Genomic DNA, 6,000 nt, shown 5'->3' with positions numbered 1-6,000 from the left:
AGGCTCAGCGGACATGGCTCACAGGCCCAGCCGCTCCATGGCATGTGGGATCTTCCTGGACCGGGACACGAACCCACGTCCCCAGCATCGGCAGGCGGACTCTCAACCACTGCGCCACCAGGGAAGCCTGAGATTTTCTTTATACGTTGGATTATCATGTTGGCATATGAAGGGATCCAAGGCATCTCCCAACTATTGTTGTTTTTTTTTTTTTTTTTTTTGCGGTACACGAGCCTTCACTGCTGTGGCCTCTCCCGTTGCGGAGCACAGGCTCCGGACATGCAGGCTCAGCGGCCATGGCTCACGGGCCCAGCCGCTCCGCGGCATGTGGGATCTTCCCGGACCGGGGCACGAACCCGTGTCCCCTGCATCGGCAGGCGGACTCTCAACCACTGCGCCACCAGGGAAGCCCCCCACTATTGTTGATGATCCTATTTATGTATGTGTGAGTCTTTAAAAAAAAAAATAGAGTGGTTTTAGGATTTTGACTCTAAGCTCTTGGCTGGGGCTGGTAAATGTGACACTTAGGAAGTGGGTGGTGGATCATCACCAGGAAAGGGGTCCCCGGGTCTGTGCCCTCAGGATGTACCAAAGCTCAAGGAAAAGTGTAGACCGAGGTTCCTCATCTTTGTGGTCATTTTCTTTTGTGATCTTTATTTCTTTCACTATCAAAAAAATGAGCTCCCATTTTCATTGGCATATTACTACCTAAGAGTTGAATGGCGTTTGTCTGGTTGGCATCCATGTTGCAAACATTTATTTAACTGTTCCATTCATTTTAAATGCTGCAGTTTTCTTTTTGTATTTGGAAAACAATAATTTTTTTTCACTTGCATAGGCCCTTGAATAAAAGCTATTAGGTGCTGATGCGCGTATATTGCTGCAAACCAGGCATTGTTCTAATCACCCTCAGAGATAGGTGTAATATTGTCCCCAGTATTCAGATGAGGAAGTGAAGGTACAGAGACACCTTGTAGCTTGCCCAGCGTTGCACATCACAGCTGGATTCAAACTCAAAGCTCGGCTTTAGCACTTATGTCCTGAGCTGTTTCCCTATACAGGGAGTTGTGGGTACACCTTTACTGAAAACTATCTTTATTGGATTTTTTTCCTGGGGAAATTCATCCCCACCTTCCAGCCAATGCATAAGAGAGTCTTCTTTTGAAAATATGGCCCAGTTGAGCCAAATGTTGCTGACTGTGGCTCCGGGAAGAAGCTGATGTTTGATAGGACCTCCCCTTCTGGCCCATATGACGCCTTGGAGCAAATTAGAGAAAGGTGCCTCTCTGCCCGGAGCAGCCCTTGGGGGCTCACAACTGGGCACACGGAGCATGGGCTGGACTTCAGTAACTCTCCCCCATCCTCCAACCTGAACAGACCCAACCCGTATAATTCCTCCCGGTCCCCCAATGGTTAGGGAGAAAAGCAGGTATAAGCAGCCATTCCGGGGGCCTAGATGCCTCGTTTCCATCAGGGGCGTCAGTCCACCATGAAGCACTGAAAAAGCGTTTCCTTCCAAATGCCTCTCTTTTGGATTCTGCAACCTGCTTTTTGTGTATCCCTGAGGGGCGAGGGTGTGTGGTGTGTTGAGCTCTGAGCAGTGGGATCTCTTGTGCTCCATGGAGCTGGCTGGGGCCGGGGTCGGGGTGGAGGGTTGCAGGGAGGTCTTCAATCATGGCTTCACATCTGGAGACCAGACCAGGTTTTCTAAGAACGCTGGTGCCTGCTTCCTGCAAGGTGTGGCCAGTGTTCTTCGCCAGCTCTGAGCACTTATCTGACATGATGACTCATCTTCCATCCCAGGACCAGCCAGACTGGCACAGCAGGGCCGCTTTGAACAGGCAGGTGGGCAGGATGGAGCCCGACGTGGGGTTGGGGTGAAGATAACAACGGCCTCTGCCCATACGCTTTGCCCCATGCTGGCTCTGTCAGGGTCACCACTCTGTCCCTATTCCTCCTGGGCCGTGTCCAGTGGCTGACGGGCTCCCTTCCTTTCCCAACACCCCAGATCACTAAGTGCATGTCCTAAGTGGCCTCTCCCGGAAAGACAGCTTCATTTTGGTTGGGGACGGAGAGTGCTAGCACCTGATTCACTGCAGGATGTTTCAGGTTTTTAAAGAAGGTGCAGGGAGGGAGGTACATGGGGTGGGGTCCCCTGCCCCCCAGCTTGACACAGCAGGGCTTCAGCAGGGACCCGTGCCACTTCTTTCCCAGGATAGCTTAGTATTGGCACAGGAGGAAGGGATCCTGTATTCCAGTTCCGGGTTTTGCCTTGCCACCTGTATCTTTGTGGGTTGGCCATGGCGGTGCAGAGGGATGGGATGAATCTACACCACCACAGGTGTGGGTTAAGGGCTTTATAGGGTAACCCACAAGGCCAAAGTCAGACACACAGAGATGTTTTTGATCCCCCAGGTTTCCCATCATCCCGCAGACAGACATGCCAGGGCTAAGGTATGAAGAGGTGAGGGCTGTATTTCGGGGAGGGACCCTCAGCTCCATGGGTCTTCTTTCATATGGAACAAGCGTAGAAAGTGCTCTTGTCAGTGGCCAGTACACATGGTCTGTGTACTGGGGCTGCATACACAGCTGCTGATACCAGGCAGCCTAGGGTTAGGTACAGCTGTTTATAGGAATTGTCTGGGAAAGCCAGTTGCCAGCCATGGGGACTTTGGGGACCACTAGAGAGCTCAGGGATCATGGGATTTCCCTGTCAGGGAAGGACTCAGTCCCACAGGAAGCAGAGCCTGGATGCCACTTCTCCAGCTGGCCATTGTGCCACAAGTGACAGTCCCCAAAACTCAGGGGGAATACTCTGGTTAATTGTGAATAATTCTTCTCCTTGCATAAAATAATAATAATAATAGCATCTATCACTTATCAAGACTACTACGTGCAGGCACTGTGCAAAGTGCTTCCCACTCATTATCTCATTGAATCCTGACAACAACCTAGAAGGCACAGCTACTATTATCCCCACTTTACAGATGAGAAAATTAAGACTCCTAAAGGCCAACCCCTTGTTGTCATGAATTGAGCCCCTCCCCACTGGAAGAAACAACAGAGTCAGACCCTAACTGGGGACTGACTCCCAAGCCCTCCCCCGTCTGACCCTGATGAGAATGTAAGTCCCTTCTGGGTCCTTAACATCGTGTGTTTGGTGGCCTGTCAAAGCCCCAGGATGTGCTCGTCTGTGCTGTGTGTGGGAATCCCTCGTTGCCCTGGGAGGGTGCTCCCTGCCCTGTAGGATCAGAGGGTGACTCCGCCATCACCCCTCCATGAAGCGAAATAGTGGGACACCTGCGGCATCCCCCATACCACCCCTAAACCCCACCCCCAAGGCGTGGGGCAGTGACCCCAAAGGACATCTACACAGGGTGCGGAGTGTGGTCACTGCCTCGACACCGTAGAGGAGGAAGAGGGCGAGGACTCGGACGTGACCTCTGCAGTATAGAGCCACGCATTCTTAGCATTTCGGGGCTAGAACGAACATGAAAGCGCTTCTAAACCAGTGCTTTCCAACCTCTCACGTCATGGAAGATAGAGAATGGGCATGTTTGTATCAAGCATTAAGGTGAAGGGGCAAGACGGCTTGTGCCTGCCAGCAATGGCGGGGGCGGATGCTCCTGCGGCCCCAGCCCGCGCCTGCCACCCAAAGGCCAAGGGCACCAACACCTCAGCTCACCGGAAGCACTGACTCAGGCACACCTGTCGGGACTGCACTTCCTTGCTTTGCTCCCATAGCTCTCGTGGAGAGCAGTTGACACCCTTTCCACTCTCCAGCAGCCTTTTCATTCTGGGCACTGAGGTTGTTTCTAGTTGAGGGGATTACAGTGTTGCAGTCAACCATCCTTCCTGTGCGTACCTGCACGCGTGCGCACACACGTACACACGCTCACGCACACACTCGCGCAAGCACCCATGCACACAGGCACCTAGGGACACATGCCCAAGGAGTGGAACTGTTGGGTCCTGGCTGTCACATTTTAAATGCAATAGGGGGGGCTTCCCTGGTGGCGCAGTGGTTGAGAATCCGCCTGCCGATGCAGGGGACGCGGGTTCGTGCCCCGGTCCGGGAAGATCCCACATGCCGCGGAGCCGCTAGGCCCGTGAGCCATGGCCACTGAGCCTGCGCGTCCAGAGCCTGTGCTCCACAACGGGAGAAGCCACAACAGTGAGAGGTCCGCGTACCGCAAAAAAAAAAAAACAATAAATAAATGCAATAGGGGGAGTTCCCTGGTCCAGTGGTTAGGACTCAGCACTTTCACTGCCAGGAGCCTGGGTTCGATCCCTGGTTAGGGAACTAGGATCCCTCAAGCTGCGCAGTGTGGCCCCCAAAATTTTTTTAATAAAAAATAAAAAGGGACTTCCCTGGTGGCACAGTGGTTAAGACTCCGTGCTCCCAATGCAGGGGGCCCGGGTTCCATCCCTGGTCAGGGAACTAGATCCCATATGCATGCCACAACTAAGGAGCCAGCGACCTGCTGCTAAGGAGCCCGTGAGCCACAACTAAGAAACCCGCCTGCCGCAACTAAGACCCGGCGCAACCAAATAAATAAAATATATTTTAAAAATAAATCAATAAATATTAAATGCAATAGAGACTGCCAAACTACTCTCCAGTGACTGCACCAACTTAAACCCCATTGGCATGTAAAGGTGTGCTTTGTAATACCTTGTATTACAAAATGTTTTCATCTTTGCGAATCGAATGGTTGCCATGCAGAAATTTTTTTCACTTAACTCCAATCAGCATAAATTTTAAAATTGCTTTTTTTAATGTTTTTTTTCTGTCTCCTGGGAGCGTGTAGGCTACACAAAGGCAGGGACTTCTTACTGAGGGATGCTGGGTACCTAGAACAGTGCTGAGCACACAGTAGGTGCTTAGTAAATATTTCCTGACTGAATAAATGAATAGATTAAACGTTGAAATGGTCCAAAATACAAAAGGTGCCAAAGGAGTAACTCATTTTTAAAAGTCTCTTTCCCTGCCTGTGCCCCCAGCACCCAGTTCCCCTTCTTGAAGGCAGCTTATGTCAGCACTTTGGTGTCTGGCCCCTTGGAGATGGGCTCTGCACACACAGCTAAATATCTCTATGCTGTTTTCCTTTTTTAAATTATTTGTTTATTTAATTATGCTGCATTGGGTCTTCATTGCTGCACGTGGGCTTTCTCTAGTTGCGGGGAGCTGGGGCTACTCTTCATTGCGGTGCGCGGGCTTCTCATTGCAGTGGCTTCTCTTGTTGCGGAGCATGGGCTCTAGGGCACGCGGGCTTCAGTAGCTGTGGCACTCAAGCTCAGTAGTTGTGGCTCGCAGGCTCTAGAGCGGAGGCTCAGTAGTTGTGGCACACGGGCTTAGTTGCTCCGCGACATGTGGGATCTTCCCGGACCAGGGCTCGAACCCGTGTCCCCTGCATCGGGAGGCAGATTCTTAACCACTGCGCCACCAGGGAAGGCCCCCCCCTTTTTTTGAACACAGATGCATACCAGCTTTATATATGGTTCTGCCCTTTCTTCTCTCTCACTTAATGATATACCTTGGCAGCACTCTTCATCTCTGAGCAGCTCAAATAAGACCACTGTGTCTCCTCTCCTGGAGGACTGGAGGGAGCCACTTTTTTTTTTATTGAAGTATAGTTGACTTTATTATTAAATTAGGTTCAGGTGTACAGCATAGTGATTCAATATGTTTATAGACTATATACTCCATGTAAAGCTATTATCATTCCCTGTGCTGCATGTCCTTGTAGCTTATCTATTTTATACCGACTAGTTTGTACCTTTTAATCCTCTTACCCTATTCTGCCCCTTCCCCCAAACCCCTGGGAGCCACTTTTTTAAGGTCTTATCAGTCACACTGCATTTGGCTTTATGGGAGGACCCCTGGAGGCCCGGGAACCACAGCCTTGGTCAGAGGAGGTGCATATGTGCACACAGAGGAGGTGGAGCCTATTGCTACCCTGCAGACTTCCCCAGCACCCACCAGATCGGGAGCAAGAG

The sequence above is a fragment of the Phocoena phocoena genome, chromosome 15 (assembly GCF_963924675.1).
Source record: "Phocoena phocoena chromosome 15, mPhoPho1.1, whole genome shotgun sequence".
Classification (NCBI taxonomy): domain Eukaryota; kingdom Metazoa; phylum Chordata; class Mammalia; order Artiodactyla; family Phocoenidae; genus Phocoena; species Phocoena phocoena.
The sequence above is the reverse complement of the archived record's forward strand: the minus strand, read 5'-3'. Positions refer to the sequence as shown.